The following is a 16,957-nucleotide window of genomic DNA, read 5'->3' on the forward strand; positions in this document are numbered from 1 at the left end:
GCGGGAGATCACAAAAATGGAAAACGACTCCGCTGGGGATCGAACCCAGAATCTCTGGTTTCGTAGACCAGCGCCTTATCCATTGGGCCACGGAGTCCTTGATGTCTCGTTTTCTCCTGGATAGTATCCATTAATTTCACTCCTTGTAGCTCCACCTCAGCCAGTTGTAGCTCCACGTAGAGCTGCAGAACTCTGGCATTCAGATCCACAAAGCGAGAGTTGTCAAATTATGGCTTATTCAAACCGAAACTATGAATGTTGATCCAAGGAGGCTGCTCCAAGCAACGGGCGTGATGGATGGCTCCAAAGAGTTGTTGTACTACAAAAATTCGGACAAAAAATATCGCATAGCATCGTTCTATTCAAACCTATTATTGTACTATATGAGATGGAGGGTATGACCGTGTATCAAAAACAAAAAAATGTATTTGAAGCATACTAAATACCCATGTTTTGAGCATTTCCTTCTCTACTACACATATTGCATTATAGCAGCACCTTTAACAAAAGAATTGTACACGTGATAAGTCATATTTCATCATCATGCCACATAAGTATCAACATTACAAATCCACACTATTTCAAATTCATGTTCAACTTAAGGCTAAAACCGCCAAGAACGTGCATCATCAATACAAAACAAAAAGTGAAGAGAAATAAACATAATCAATGCATAAAGCTCCCAAATGACACCATGCCTTCATTGGCAGTGATAAAGCCACGTTGGGACCAAATCCTCATGTATGTTTGACATCACAAATTTAAAATAAAAACGCAGAGTTGAACTCCTGACACCACCACTGTTCGTTAGCATCACCACTATTGCCTCTCATGACACCCTTGTCTCCATGGCTACACACGGGCCCTCTTGACGTCAAGATCTGATCATCGCAAAGCTCAAAATATGCTCAGCCATTATCATCTAGACCATTTGGGTACATGATCATGATATTTTGCTCATTCTCCGACCTCTTGAGAAATTCCTCATTTCCACTACCTCTCCTCGATCTCGGTCCTCATGTCCTTCGTTTCCGGGTCTTCAAGTCCTTCCTTTGAGAACCAGTGTCCTTCTTTATCACTATCATGTTGTAGTATTAAAATGCAGACTGGAAAGGAGAGAGTATGTAGGCTTCTTCTTATTTGGGATTTTATTGGAGAGTTGGTTCTTCTATTTCTCATCATGCTGAAGAATTTTCCAAGAGTTGTGCAAACCAAAGCCTTGAGTTAATTTCCACCTTTCTTCTTCAGTTTGCCCACCTACAATTGTTGACCAATGTTTAGCTACAATTATAAACAAAACAAGTTAGCCTCAAATGCACATAAATGGTGTTTATCAAATGATTTGTTACTAAATTGCTTTCGTAGGATATGTTTGGGATTTTTGATATTTCTATCGCTAGCTTTGAGTATATTGCTTCTAAATGGTTATGCGCTCCACGCTTTCTTCACTTAAATGTGGTTGCATCTACCATCTTTTGGGGTGAAACAATTAATATGGTACTTTTTATGTGTTTATATGTAAGGCCACCACGTATTTCAAGTTAGAGTTTTGACTAGTAATTTAACCAACAAACTATAAGTTATGTGGCGATCTGAGTGTTTACTCCAACTGTTAGCTGAAAATACACTAATAAAGGATAATGTATACATGTACTACCGTATAATGCATGTGCTTGCCAAGTTTCAAAGTAAAATATAAAAGTATTAACTTGTGCGAACAGACAACTGTCTAAGGAATAGTATAATGACCTAGATTCTTCCTCAAAATACGAAGTCCTACATCTCATATTTATGTAGGCCACATTTAATCGTATTATTTTTTTGAAATTTTGCACACGTACATGATTTATTTCAATTTTTTCTTAAACTTTGAAATGCAACTTTTAGATTTCATGAAACTCTGGTGCATGTAACCTATGTTCTACTAGCCATTTCTGACCTTGGATGTCCTAGCAATATTCTCATCATTCAAAGGAAGAGCAAAATGGAGTGTAGGAAAAAAAAACAAGAACGACTCCGCTGGGGATCGAACCCAGAATCTCTGGTTTCGTAGACCAGCGCCTTATCCATTGGGCCACGGAGTCCTTGCTGTTTAATTCTCTCAATCCGAATATATATGTTAAATTTATCTGTCTGTCACCTTGTTTTCCATATTCAGGACGACTGCCAGCCGAAAGCACGAAAGAATGATTTGATGGTGAATTTTATATGACTTGAATGTTAAACAACCGGTCCCCAAACATCAAGTTCTTTTTTGCTCAAATCTATTTTTATACTTAAAGGAGTATGCACACGACACCTACCCAAATCTAGCTTACTAGGCTGGGGTAAAGCAATCTACCATCAGTTCCAAAAATATTTTCACGGAGATTTGACAGCATGCAAATACCGGAGAAACCAGAGACAAACATGTTCTTACTGTTGAAATGTATATGTGGACTGTCTAGCTTCTTTCCATTAATTCAAATTTTTTTGTTCCGTTGGCTAGTTAATAAAAGTTTGACGTGATACATATCCCAACGTCTTGAGTTTAAGTCTTGTGCATGAAACATACATGGAATGATATGAGAGTCCTGAGGTACTAGGTTCAAGTCTCGGCTTTGCAATCTATTAAAAAATCCTTTGCCCCCTTTGTATAAACCTATTGATTCATAAATTTAAAATTTTCACGCAATTTTTTATATTCCCTCCTTCCAAAAATAAGTGACTCAACTTTTTCTAGATACATACTCCCTCCGTTTTGAAATATTATGCATTCTAGGTTCATTCTAGCTTTTAGTCAACAAGAATACGAAAAACAAAGTGTTCCTCCTTTATCTATTGGATGTCACTATTTCTAATGTAGCTTCGATTGGATGTTTACCAATTTAAGTAGTACCAATAAATGTACTATTAATTTATCTAATTTTTCCTAGAATGTAGACTAAAAGAGAACAGAGGGAGTATATATCTACGGTTCTACACACTGAAAACACGTCTAGGTCCAATTATATTTAGATAAAGTTCAGTCACTTATTTATAGATGAAGGGAGTACCTGACATCTATTTGAAACTCTACTCCCTCCGCTAGGATAGAAGATTTACAACCTTAGATCAAGAAACATAGTAGTATAATTATTTGTTGCACGGCTGTGGTTTTATGAAAGATTTTAGCTGCCGAGTTTGGCCTGATGTTTGTAAAGAACTAGATGATACCCCGCGCGTTGCTGCGGAAACTTTGCGTGATTTCTTAGAGTGGTAATCCTATAGTAAATAAGATGAGGTGCATAGCGCACTTCATTAGCATGCCAAGCTGATTTGTGTAGTAAAAACATAAATAACCAAAAAAAATCTATTAGCATAATATCACTTACAAATGAACCTCAATAGCTGATGTGACCAGCAGTTTTGTCTAAATAAGCGAATTTTCTTGATCGGATATAATACAACAAATTGTTGAAATATTGGGTCCATTTTTAGTGGCACAAATTAGATTTCAGTTTTTCCTATAAATCTCAAAGCCTACATAGTGGCAGCCTTGTGAGTTTGAGCCCAAGTTGGTGGCAGCTCACTAGGGAGTGGCAAGAGGTGGGAAGTTTAGTCCCACATGGAAAGTTGGGAGGAAGTTAGACCACCTTATAAGGTGGGTTGTTCCACCACTAGTAAGTGAGTGAGAATAGGAGTGCTACACGTGCGTGCTCCTCCTCCTCGCTCGCTCGTCTCGACTCGACACGACACGTCACGTCACGACGCGCGCGCCGCGCTCGTGGTGAGTGGATCGAGCCGAGACTTTCCTTACTTTTTGTAGCTCAGGAAAACGAACAGAGTCCTAGACGGACGCGTCTCAGTTAGTCGGTTCGGGTCGCTCCCGGATCGTGGGCTATCTGTAACCGACTCGAAACGTTCGTTTTCCGAGCCTATATAATCTCTTGCCCGGCTACCGCAGAAACATACTGAATACACGAGTTAGGGTTTCCACCTCTCTCTGCTTGCGCCGCCATCGTAGCCTACTCCATCCCGCTCGCCGACGTGCATCGGCGAACGGGAGAGCAGGTCTCCGGAACCACTCGTCCTTGCGATCCTGTACGGGAGAGGGCGAATTAGGTTTTTGGGAAGCGCTCTGCGCGACTGCTCAAGCTCTTCATCACGGGTCGCCTTCCGTCCAAGTCGGGCGGTGCTGCCTACCGTCGTCTTCAACGTCGTCTACTTCGACCCGTCGTCCCCGTCGTCAACAACGTTGTCATCAACAACGTTACTGCCGCGACATCATCTGCTACACCTCCACCGCCACCTCCACCAGATCGGTACGTGCGACATATCTCGATCTGCTTAGCGATGGATGCTGTACCGTTTGCGCTGCTGCTACTCATGTTGATTAATGCATCTAGTATGTTTGAGTTTCACATGTTACTAGTTGCTGCCATCATGTTTTATATTCTGGAATTAATCATGGAAATTGTGCCTAATTATCCAACAATCCAAAAACCTAATTGTAGGCAATTTCCTGAGTTAACAATGGTTGGTTTTTCCGATGCACTGAGGCCGGATAAGTTTACCGGTATGCACTTTAAGAGGTGGCAGTATAAGGCCATGCTCTGGCTTACTCATCTGAAAGTGTTCGATGTTACCGATGGTTTACCTGAAGGAACTATATCTGACCAAGATCAGAACAAGTTCAAGGAAAACAATACTCTCTTCGTCGGATGTGTTCTGAGTATTCTTGCTGATCGTCTGTGTGATGTGTACATGCACATAACAGATGGTAAAGAGCTCTGGGAGGCACTGAATGCTAAGTTTGGTGCAACCGATGCAGGCAGTGAACTGTACATCATGGAGAACTTCCATGACATCAGGATGGTTAACAACCGTTCTGTAGTCGAACAAGCTCATGAGATACAGTGCATTGCGAAAGAGCTTGAACTCCTCAAGTGTGCCTTACCTGACAAGTTTGTGGCTGGATGCATCATCGCTAAGTTACCCCCTTCATGGAGGAACTTTGCCACAACTCTCAAACACAAGAGACAGGAGATATCAGTTGAAAATCTGATAGCATCTCTTGATGTTGAGGAGAAAGCTCGGGCTAAGGATAATACTGAGAAAGGAGAGGGTCAGTCTAGCGCCAACATGGTGCAGAAGAAACCCTACAGCAAGAACAAAGGGAATAACAAGCCCTCCTTCAATAAGCCTATGAAGACTACAACCTTCAAGAAGAAGATGATGATAAACAAAGCAGATCTGAGCTGCTTTACATGTGAAGAGACTGGCCACTTTTCTAAGGACTGTCCAGAGAGGGCAGACCGCAAGAAAAAGGCGAGGCAAGTCAACACGGTGACCGCTAGCAATGCTGATGGGTACGGTAATCTCTTTACTGTTCTTTCGGTATTTCAATCTCCATGTTGGTGGATTGATACAGGTGCTAATGTTCATATGAGTGCTGACATATCCATGTTCACTTCTTACCAGGTCGCCCGGGATTCTTCCGTCTTGATGGGGAATGGGTCACATGCTTCTGTTCGTGGTGTTGGCACGGTAGATCTGAAGTTCACTTCGGGGAAGATCGTGCAGCTGAGGAACGTGCAGCATGTCCCTACTATGAACAAGAATCTCGTTAGCGGCTCCCTTCTATGCAGAGATGGGTTTAAGGTTGTTTTAGAGTCGAATAAAGTAGTTGTTTCCAAGTTTGGACAATTTATTGGTAAAGGCTATGAGTGCGGAGGCTTGTTCCGCTTTTCGCTTTCTGATTTCAGTAATAAGTCTGTGAACCATATCTGTGGCAATGTTAGTGATGATACCAGTGTTTGGCATTCTCGTTTATGTCACATTAATTTTGGTTTAATGTCTCGGCTATCCAGTTTAAGTTTAATTCCGAATTTCACCATTGCCAAAGGTTCTAAGTGCCATAGTTGTGTGTAATCGAAGCAACCTCGGAAGCCTCACAAGGCGGCCGAGGAGAGAAACTTGGCACCTCTAGAACTCATACATTCCGATCTATGCGAGATGAATGGTGTGTTGACAAAAGGTGGAAAGAGATATTTCATGACATTGATTGATGATGCGACTAGATTTTGCTATGTTTATTTGTTGCGAACTAAAGATGAAGCTTTAGACTACTTTAAAATTTATAAGGCCGAAGTTGAAAATCAACTAGAGAGAAAGATCAAGCGTCTTAGGTCGGATCATGGTGGCGAATATTTTCCTAAAATCTTTGATGAATTCTGTGAGGAACATGGCATTATTCATGAGAGGACGCCTCCCTATTCACCCCAATCAATCGGGGTTCTTTGAGAGGAAAAACCGCACGCTGACTGACTTGGTGAATTCCATGTTAGCTACTGCTGGTTTATCAAAGGCATGGTGGGGGGAGGCTTTGTTGACTTCATGTCATGTCCTGAATAGAGTTCCTAACAAGAATAAAGATAAAACCCCTTACGAGGAGTGGGCTGGGAGAAAACCATCACTTTCGTATTTGCGCACATGGGGATGTTTGGCGAAAGTCAATATTCCAATTACTAAGAAGCGCAAACTTGGACCAAAGACAGTGGATTGTATCTTTCTAGGTTATGCTCCTCGGAGTGTAGGATATAGATTTTTAGTAGTTCAATCCGAGGTACCTGATATGCATGTTGATACTATTATGGAATCTCGTGGTGCAACATTTTTTGAGAATATGTTTCCTATGAAAGATATGCATAGCATTGCTAGAATTTCTACTGAGATAATTCCTGAGTCCAGTACATCTAATGAGTATTTTGAACAATCACATGAGAATGTTACTGAGAAGGATGACAATGAGGCTCCTAAACGGAGCAAGAGACGAAGGATTGAAAAATCCTTTGGTGATGATTTCATTGTGTACCTTGTGGATGATACTCCCACGTCCATTGCAGAGGCATATGCATCTCCAGATGCAGATGACTGGAAAGAAGCTGTCCATAACGAGATGGACTCGATCCTTTCTAATGGAACTTGGGAGCTATCAGAACGACCCCATGGATGCAAGCATGTGGGCTGCAAATGGGTGTTCAAGAAGAAGCTAAGACCTGATGGTACTATTGAAAAGTACAAGGCGCGGCTTGTAGCGAAAGGCTACACACACAGAGAAGGCGAAGATTACTTTGACACCTATTCACCTGTCGCTAGACTTACCACCATTCGAGTACTACTATCCATGGCTGCCTCCTATGGTCTTATCGTTCATCAAATGGACGTAAAGACAGCTTTCCTTAATGGAGAGTTGGAAGAGGAAATCTATATGGATCAGCCTGATGGGTTTGTAGTAAAAGGTGAGGAAAGAAAGGTGTGCAAGTTGCTGAAATCTTTATATGGCCTGAAACAAGCACCTAAGCAATGGCATGAGAAGTTTGACAGAACTTTAACTTCTGTAGGCTTTGTTGTCAATGAGGCTGACAAGTGTGTTTACTATCGCCATGGTGGGGGCGAAGGTGTTATAATATGTTTGTATGTGGATGATATTCTGATCTTTGGTACAAACATGAGAGTAATACACGAGGTCAAGTCTTTCTTGTCAAAGAGTTTTGATATGAAAGATCTGGGAGAAGCTGATGTGATTCTGAACATCAAGCTGATTAAGAACGAGAGTGGGATTACTCTAACGCAATCCCATTATGTTGAGAAGATTTTGAGCCGGTTCGGTTATATTGATAGCAAGTCTTCTCCAACACCTTATGATCCCAGTGTGACACTATGCAAGAACCGGAGGATTGCCATAGATCAATTGAGATATTCTCAGATCGTTGGCTCACTTATGTACTTAGCGAGCGCGACTAGACCCGATATCTCTTTTGCTGTTAGCAAGTTGAGTAGGTTCATGTCAAACCCGGGTACTGATCATTGGCATGCACTTGATAGGGTCATGCGCTACCTATGTGGTACAATGAGTTATGGGATTCACTATTCAGGGCACCCAGCTGTGCTTGAAGGATATAGTGATTCGAATTGGATCTCAGATGTAGCTGATCTGTACGCCACAAGTGGGTATATCTTTACCTTTGGAGGTGGCGCAGTATCATGGAGATCTTGCAAGCAAACCATATTGACGAGGTCAACTATGGAAGCCGAGCTTACTGCTTTAGACACAACCACTGTTGAATCAGAATGGTTGCGTGAGCTCTTGATGGACTTGCCTGTGGTTGAAAAACCTGTTCCGGCAATCCTTTTGAATTGTGACAATCAAACTGTAATTGTCAAAGTGAACAATTCTAAGGATAACGCGAAGTCATCAAGACACGTCAAGAGACGTTTGAAGTCTGTCAGGAAATTGCGAAACTCCGGAGTAATAACTGTTACATATATTCAAACAGACAAAAACCTGGCAGATCCCTTTACAAAGGGACTATCACGTAATGTGATAGAAAGTGCATCGAGGGAGATGGGTTTGAGACCCGTTGATGTTACACCATAGTGGTAACCCAACCTTTGTGATCGGAGATCCCGTGAATTAGGACCTGAGAAGAACAAACTAGTGGTTTAATTGAGGAGAGTATTATGTAACCCTCTCTATGTGAAGATGCACAACTCTCAATTGCTGTAAGGCAGGTTGGCAACAAGCCTTAATGTGTTTATGTTGGCTATTATAGCAAAGATGCTGTCCTACAGAGCATTCTTGAAATAACACACCTATATGAGTCCGATTGTTAAACGTCGCAATCTATGAGATTTGGGTGATCTCTAGTAAACTCATGAAGAGACCACGAAGTATGACGCATATGCTTCACCCGCGGGGTAGGCTACTGGCAGCCATGTACTGGTCATGACTTTGAGTGAAACCCTGTTCACGCAAAACTTGCAATTCAAGGCTTAGTCCATTGTTCAAGTGTGAATGGATGTAGCTTAAGGTTCTAGGCGGAAGTTCAACTTAACAGTCTCCGCTGAAACACTGGTATATAAACAAGCAGTGAGTATTGGTAAATCTCTAAATGGGGATTTGAGATCTGGTGGGGGATTGTTGAAATATTGGGCCCACTTTTAGTGGCCCAAATTAGATTTCAGTTTTTCCTATAAATCTCAAAGCCCACATAGTGGCAGCCTTGTGAGTTTGAGCCCAAGTTGGTGGCAGCTCACTAGGGAGTGGCAAGAGGTGGGAAGTTTAGTCCCACATGGAAAGTTGGGAGGAAGTTAGACCACCTTATAAGGTGGGTTGTTCCACCACTAGTAAGTGAGTGAGAATAGGAGTGCTACACGCGCGCGCTCCTCCTCCTCGCTCGCTCGTCTCGACTCGACACGACACGTCACGACGCGCGCGTCGCGCTCGTGGTGAGTGGATTGAGCCTCGAGCCGAGACTTTCCTTACTTTTTGCAGCTCAGGAAAACGAACAGAGTCCTAGACGGACGCGTCTCAGTTAGTCGGTTCGGGTCGCTCGCGGATCGTGGGCTATCTGTAACCGACTCGAAACGTTCGTGCGACGTGGGCGTGGCCCACGTTGCCTAGGGTTTTCCGAGCCTATATAATCTCTTGTCCGGCTACCGCAGAAACATACTGAATACACGAGTTAGGGTTTCCACCTCTCTCTGCTTGCGCCGCCATCGTAGCCTACTCCATCCCGCTTGCCGACGTGCATCGGCGAACGGGAGAGCAGGTCTCCGGAACCACTCGTCCTTGCGATCCTGTACGGGAGAGGGCGAATTAGGTTTTTGGGAAGCGCTCTGCGCGACTGCTCAAGCTCTTCATCACGGGTCACCTTCCGTCCAAGTCGGGCGGTGCTGCCTACCGTCGTCTTCAACGCCGTCTACTTCGACCCGTCGTCCCCGTCGTCAACAATGTTGTCATCAACAACGTTACTGCCGCGACATCATCTGCTACACCTCCACCGCCACCTCCACCAGATCGGTACGTGCGACATATCTCGATCTGCTTAGCGATGGATGCTATACCGTTTGCGCTGCTGCTACTCATGTTGATTAATGCATCTAGTATGTTTGAGTTTCACATGTTACTAGTTGCTGCCATCATGTTTTATATTCTGGAATTAATCATGGCAATTGTGCCTAATTATCTGATACGTCTCCAACGTATCCATAATTTCTGTTGTTCCATGCTTGTTTTATGACAATACTTACATGTTTTGCTTGCACTTTATAATGTTTTTATGCGTTTTCCGGAACTAACCTATTAACAAGATGCCACAGTGCCAGTTCCTGTTTCTGCTTTTTGGTTCCAGAAAGGCTGTTCGGGCAATATTCTCGGAATTGGACGAAATCAACGCCAAACCTCCTATTTTTCCCGGAAGGCTCCAGAACACCGAAGAAGAGTCGGAGAGGGGCCAGAGGGCCACCACACCATAAGGCGGCGCGGGCTGGCCTGGGCCCGCGCCAGCCTATGGTGAGGAGCCCCCAGGCACCCTCCTGCGCCGCCTCTTCGCCTATAAAACCCCTTTCGACCTAAGTACCTTTTGACGAAACTCCAGAAAGACTCCAGGGGCGCCGCCGCCATCGCGAAACTCCAATTCGGGGGATAGAAGTCTCTGTTCCGGCACCCTGCCGGGACGGGGAAGTGCCCCCGGAAGCCATCTCCATCGACGCTACCGCCTCCATCATGCTCCTTGAGTAGTTCCCCCATGGACTACGGGTTCTAGCAGTAGCTAGTCGGTATTCTCTCCTCCATGTACTTCAATACAATGATCTCATGAGCTGCCTTACATGATTGAGATTCATCTGATGTAATCGGTGTTGTGTTTGTTGGGATCCGATGGATGATACATTATGATTAGTCTATCTATAAAGTTTGTGAAGTTATTGTTGCTGCAATCTTGTTATTCTTAATGCTTGTCACTAGGGCCCGAGTGGCATGATCTTAGATTTGAGCTCTATACTTATTGCTTAGATTGTATCTACAAGTTGTATGCACATGTCACTGTCCGGAACCAAAGGCCCCGAAGTGACAGAAATCGGGACAACCGGAGGGGATGGCGGTGATGTGAGGGACACATGTTTTCACGGAGTGTTAATGCTTTGCTCCGGTACTCTATTAAAAGGAGTACCTTAATATCCAGTAGTTTCCCTTGAGGCCCGGCTGCCACCGGCTGGTAGGACAAAAGATGTTGTGCAAGTTTCTCATTGCGAGCACGTACGACTATAATTGGAAAACATGCCTACATAATTAATAATCTGGATGTTCTATCTTAATGCTTTGATTCCTATCAATTGCCCAACTGTAATTTGTTCACCCAACACTTGTTACTTGTTATTGGAGAGTTACCACTAGTGTAGATCGCTGGGAACCCCGGTCCATCTCTCATCATTACATACTCGTTCTATATGTCATTGGAAGTAGTATCAACTATTTTCTGGTGCCATTGCTCTCATATTGCTATTCTGCTACGTATTCTTTGTTACTCTTTGCTCTCATATTACTGCTACTTTCACATCACCCCTGTTGCTAGTGCTTTTCCAGGTGCAGCTGAATTGACAACTCAGTTGTTAAGGCTTATAAGTATTCTTTACCTCCCCTTGTGTCGAATCAATAAATTTGGGTTTTACTTCCCTCGAAGACTATCGCGATCCCCTATACTTGTGGGTTATCAAGACTGTTTTCTGGCGCCGTTGCCGGGGAGGCATAGCTCTACTCATAAGTTCACCTGGGGAGTACACTCTACCTCTCTCTCTGTTTTATTTTATTTTGTTTTGCTTAGTTTACTTTTGTCTAGTTTATTTGTGCTTAGTTTATTTCTGTCTAGTATTATTTTGCTTAGTTTGTTTTTGTCTTGTTTTATTTTCCTCATATACATGAAAATCCATAAAAATTTGAAAAATCGAAAAATTAAAAACTGCTGTTATGGGAGAACCAACAACCTACTTGGAGCTTATAGAATGTTATAATAATTATAGAAAATCAAGAGCTTGTGAAGTAATGAGTGCTATGATAGAAAAAGTGAATACAATTGCTAAAATCTTGCTTAAACGCCATGATATAAACTGTTGCTCTCAACAGGATACTGAACATCTTAAATTTCAATGTGGCTTTAGTGAGGAATTTTTAATTAAGAACTATAATCGGAATTGCTATATTCATTATGGGTTCGAAGAGGTAGAACAATTTGTCGTATTTATGGGAGCTTCTGAGATCGAATCCTTCATGGTTGAGAATTATGAAACTTGTGTTATTTGCAAGGACCTTAAAGATTATGTCTCTTCTATCCTTAATTGTTGCATAGAATGCTTCAGTGATAATCCTTATATCATTGATTATAAAGAGAGACTCATTAATGCACAAGAATGCACTCACAATTTGCAGGAACCTGTGGAAGAAGAAATTGATGAACCTGAAAGCTCATTGGATGAAAAAGAGGAGGAAATTGATGAACCTGAAAGCTCATTGGATGAAAAAGAAGAGGAGAGCGACGAACAAAAGGAGGAAGAATGGATTAGCTACCCATGCCAACCTTCTAATGAGAGTAACTCTTTATCTCTTACACTATTTGATTGTCCTCCATGCTTACCGAAAGAGGTTGAATGTTATGTTCCTGTGAATTCTCTTGAAATATTCCCTATGAGTAATACTTGTGAGAATAATTATGCTACTGTTATTTATTATAATCCATGCTACTTTGATAAATCTTATGATAATGCTTTGTTTGTGCCTGATGTCGAAATGCATGGTACTAAAGAATTTTGCTTGGCAAATATTTATGATAAAGCTCTAGATGATGGTCCTATGTTACTTGATACTATTTGTTGTGGATATACTTCATAGGTATACCATCGACATGGTCCGATTCCAGCAAGCCCGGGTGGCCCACAGATGGTGGTGATAGCATATGGCCCACCGGGCAGCCCAGTTGTTGTTGATCAAGATGGAAGATGTCCAACCCAGGAACAAGGAGCCGGATCCGAACCGCCCTATAGAGGTACCCGGATCCGAACCGACCTACAGAGGTACCCGGATCCGAAGAGGTCTATGCCAGGAGTCAGATCCGTGAAGGCCCACGAAGGAAGCCGGATCCATGACGACAAGTTAGGAATAGGTGGATCCTTGACGTACACGGCAATGTAATATTCCGTAGTTAGGCAACTTGTATTCCGGGTAGGACTCTTCGTAGAAACCCTAGATCCGGGCGCCTATATAAGCCGGATCTCGGGAGCCCTGAGGGGAGATCTCGAGCTAGAAGCGAGACAACCACAACTCATTGTAACATCGCGAAAGCGCCCAGATAATTCCAGACAAGCAGCAGTAGGCCCTGTCATCGTGCAGGTGTTCCGAAGCTGGGTAAATCGCGTACCACCGTCCCGTGTGCACTCCGCCCTATGGCCCCTACTTCTTCTCCCCCTCGTGAGGATCCCTCCTCTGAGGTACCGTCGAATAGGCAACGACAGTTGGCGCCCACCGTGGGGCCTGTGGCGTCCGGAGGTCAGAATCGGGCGGTTTCCACATCTTCATCTGCGAGACCGTTGATTTCGACGGAAACGCACTGGTAAGTAATGTAGCTACGACCGCCGCCGAGCAGGACGCAGCTGCAAAGATCCGATCCGAGTCGCTGGAGCTTTCTACGGAAGAATCCACCTTAGACCTAAAAATTTCAAATTCTGGTTTTGGTAGTCGGATCCGCACCTATATTTTGGTAGCCGGATCCATACCTATTTTTGGTTGTCGGATCCGCGCCTACGTTTTTGGTAGTCGGATCCGCACCTATATTTTTAGTTGCCGGATTCGTGCCTACGTTTTTGGTAGTCGGATCCGCACCTATATTTTTGGGTAGCCGGATCCGCACCCCAATTTTTGGGTAGCCGGATCCGCACCTATATTTTTGGGTAGACGGATCCATACCTATTTTTGGTAGTCGGATCCGCACCTATATTTTTGTAGCCGGATCCATACCAAAATTTTGGTAGGTGGATCCGCACATAAAATTTTGGAAGTCGGATCCACACCTAAATTTTGGTAGGTGGATCCGCACCGACAGCTGCGACAATCAATCTCGCACCGGCTCGACGGAACGCCGAAAAAAAAAAAACCGCCACGACCGACGTTGATTCCGCTCCAAACAGCTAAGTCCCTATTTATATTTAATATTTTAAAATTTTATGATCATGAGATTAAGATTGGTTCACTCATATCCTGAGTCTTTCACCGCTTTCACTGTTGGTCATATCTTTCCCACGATTTGCCTCGCGCTCGTGAAAAACTTTGTACTGTTTTTGCCGCTTAAGGCTCCAGTACGCTGCAAAAATTCCGCTTTCGGGCGTTAGCTTGAGTTTTCTGGCCTACACGTTTTCTGTTGTTTATATGTGGATTCCTTAGTAGTGACATTTCGGTACTTAAAACCGGCCTCTGTTTCTGAGATTCTTGATTGTTTCGCTATTAAGCGCTATCGCCTCAGCAGATGTTCTGTGTTTAAAGTTTGCCGTCTCGCGAAAAGTCAAGCATATAAACCAGAAGAACGGATAAACCAGATCTTGCTTAAAACATATAAATTGCATTAACTGTTCAAGATAGTCGAGTTGTTTTCGCCTTGACAGTTTTATGTTGTTCAACTGCTGCATAGTTTCAGCTTCAAAACATTTGTTCAAAGGCCGTTTTTTGTTCCGCCTTACATTTGTTTGTTGAACATGGTCAAAGAAATAATTTAATACAAATGTGTTTTTGTGTTTATATATCAGGTACATGATGCTTGGACCTTCAACAGTCCTCGAACTAAGATGTTTTCAAGCAGACCTAACAATCGCGAGAAGCCCAGGGGAAGCTAGCCGGATCCATATGAGATAAGGTTAGGCGGATCCGTAGCATGCACAGCTGGAAAATCAACTTGAGTCTTGATTCCGCTATGCTTAGCCGGAACCAACCTTTGGGGGCTGCGATTTTGATCTTAAGTGAAAAGTGTGTTTCCTTTCGAGTATTAGTGCTGGAAATTTCCGCCTAGATGCTTGGGATTTACGCTATTCCTTGGTCACATATAAAGATAAAGCTACTCTAAGAGCTCCAAGCCGGATTTTCAAATAAATTCACCTTGGCGCTCGGGGGCTACATCGATGAAGTTCTCTTTGGAGCAACTAACCGAAAAATTTCCACCTTGACGCTTGGGGGCTAAGTTTCTGAGCATCGAGTCTCCTTGGAGCAAGCCAACTCAACGCTCGGGGGCTACATACATATGGTCATGTCAAGAAAATTTTCAAAGATGGCAAAAATCTGGCTAACTAGTCGGATCCGCACCTAATTTTTGGTAGTCGGATCCGCACCTAATTTTTGGTAGCCGGATCCGCACCTAAATTTTGGTAGCCGGATCCGCACCTATATACTTGGTAGCCGGATCCGCAACTATTTTTTGGTAGCCGGATCCGCACCTAATTTTTGGTAGTCGGATCCGCACCTCAATTTTTGGTAGCCGGATCCGCACCTAATTTTTTGTTAGTTGGATCCGCACCTATATTTTTGGGTAGTCGGATCCACACCTATATTTTGGCTAGTCAGATCCAAACCTACATTTGGCTAGTCGGATCCATACCGAAGATTATGTTGGATGGTGTCTTCGAAGAATCTGACCATTGGATCATGAAGTTTCCGACCAATACTTGGTTGGAGATATGAAGTTTGGAGTCCTTCAAGATTCTCTATTATTCGTTCCAGCCAAAGGATGAAGATACATGCGCAAGCTGAGCTGGATGGAAGAACGGTGAATCTTGGAGAACTCCGGGGGCTACTGTTGTGGATATACTTCATAGGTATACCATCGACATGGTCCGATTCCAGCAAGCCCGGGTGGCCCACAGATGGTGGTGATAGCATATGGCCTACCGGGCAGCCCAGTTGTTGTTGATCAAGATGGAAGATGTCCAACCCAGGAACAAGGAGCCGGATCCGAACCGCCCTACAGAGGTACCCGGATCCGAACCGACCTACAGAGGTACCCGGATCCGAAGAGGTCTATGCCAGGAGTCAGATCCGTGAAGGCCCACGAAGGAAGCCGGATCCATGACGACAAGTTAGGAATAGGTGGATCCTTGACGTACACGGCAATGTAATATTCCGTAGTTAGGCAACTTGTATTCCGGGTAGGACTCTCCGTAGAAACCCTAGATCCGGGCGCCTATATAAGCCGGATCTCGGGAGCCCTGAGGGGAGATCTCGAGCTAGAAGCGAGACAACCACAACTCATTGTAACATCGCGAAAGCGCCCAGATAATTCCAGACAAGCAGCAGTAGGCCCTGTCATCGTGCAGGTGTTCCGAAGCTGGGTAAATCGCGTACCACCGTCCCGTGTGCACTCCGCCCTATGGCCCCTACTTCTTCTCCCCCTCGTGAGGATCCCTCCTCTGAGGTACCGTCGAATAGGCAACGACACTATTAATTGTACTACTAATGAAAATGGGGTTGGAGAGTTCTTGACTTATTCTATGAGTCCCATATCTCTTGAGATTGATCAACTACCTTGTTATATTATTAATAAAAGAAAGTTTGAAAGTTTTAATTCCACTATTCTTGAACTTGATAAAAATTATATGTTTGTGGATCATGAAAAGTATGCTGCGTGTGATAGTTATATTGTTGAGTTTATTCATGAAGCTACTGAAAATTATTATGAGAGAGGAAAATATGGTAGTAGAAATTTTCATGGTACTAATACACCTCTCTATATGCTGAAATTGTTGAAGTTACACTTGTTCTATCTTCCTATGCTTGTTACTTTGCTTTTCATGAACTTGTTTATTTACAAGATCCCTATGCATAGGAAGCATGTTAGACTTAAATGTGTTATGGATTTGCCTTTTGATGCTCTCTTTTGCTCCAACTACTATTTCTTGCGAGTGCATCATCAAAACTGTTGAGCCCATCTTAATGGCTATAAAGAAAGAACTTCTTGGGAGATAACACATGTGTTATTTTGCTACAGTACTTTGTTTTATATTTGTGTATTGGAAGTTGTTTACTACTGTAGCAATCTCTCCTTATCTTAGTTTTGTGTTTTGTTGTGCCAAGTGAAGCCTCTAATTGAAGGTTGATACTAGATTTGGATTTCTGCGCAGAAAC

General features: G+C 43.3%; 2 non-coding genes across 2 annotated transcripts; both read right to left on the bottom strand.

Moving 5' to 3' along the window:
- Positions 1-24: 24 nt before the first annotated feature.
- TRNAR-ACG (transfer RNA arginine (anticodon ACG)) lies at positions 25-97 on the bottom strand. The gene has a single exon. It is a non-coding gene; the product is annotated as a tRNA-Arg (tRNA).
- A 1,914-nt stretch (positions 98-2,011) lies between these two features.
- Positions 2,012-2,084, bottom strand: TRNAR-ACG (transfer RNA arginine (anticodon ACG)). The gene has a single exon. It is a non-coding gene; the product is annotated as a tRNA-Arg (tRNA).
- Between the last annotated feature and the right edge of the window lie 14,873 nt (positions 2,085-16,957).

This window comes from Lolium perenne, chromosome 5 (genome assembly GCF_019359855.2).
Source record: "Lolium perenne isolate Kyuss_39 chromosome 5, Kyuss_2.0, whole genome shotgun sequence".
Taxonomy (NCBI): Eukaryota; Viridiplantae; Streptophyta; class Magnoliopsida; order Poales; family Poaceae; genus Lolium; species Lolium perenne.